Source organism: Arachis ipaensis, chromosome B02, assembly GCF_000816755.2.
Source record: "Arachis ipaensis cultivar K30076 chromosome B02, Araip1.1, whole genome shotgun sequence".
Lineage (NCBI taxonomy): Eukaryota > Viridiplantae > Streptophyta > Magnoliopsida > Fabales > Fabaceae > Arachis > Arachis ipaensis.
The window spans coordinates 106,919,689-106,920,338 of record NC_029786.2 but is presented as its reverse complement, the minus strand read 5'-3'; positions in this window follow the sequence as shown (position 1 = coordinate 106,920,338).

The following is a 650-nucleotide window of genomic DNA, read 5'->3' as shown; positions in this document are numbered from 1 at the left end:
GACCCAGATCCAACGATCACGAGGAGCTGGAGAGCGCCGAGCTTTCAACCGTCGAAGCCATGGGTGTGGGAACCTTCATGTACTGGTGAACGATGGGCTGAGATCGAGAAGGTGTGGAATCCTAAAAACGGCGATGAAGATGCTTTCGGACATGAGCAACAAGTGACGGTACCAGTGGATTTGGAGGCTGGAAGAATTAGTATCTAAGCTTCATTTCTATTAAAGATTCTATGCATGTTATAAAGAGTTTAATTTTAATGCACTAAAGTATTGTGCACTCACATCTATTCTTTTGAATGATCATTTACATCGTCATTGTAAACGGTAGTTATTTTTAGTTACTGATGTGGCATTGCATAATTATATGCACGTGTAAAACTACTTTATACTCATAGGGCATCAAAATTAAATTCTATTATAAAATGAGAAATGAGTAAAAGTACTAAACAATCCTTCTAATTGTTAGACATGTTATTAGGACTTGCGATGATTCTCTCTTGTGAAATGACTTGAATCTAAAGTAAATACTCAACCATACTTCTATTATGTAAATCAGGACTTCAATTATATACCTCTATGCTTCAAGTGCAGCAAATTTTCCATGATAAGGAGCCTTTGGATTGCCATTTCATTTTCATTGTTTTCTATTG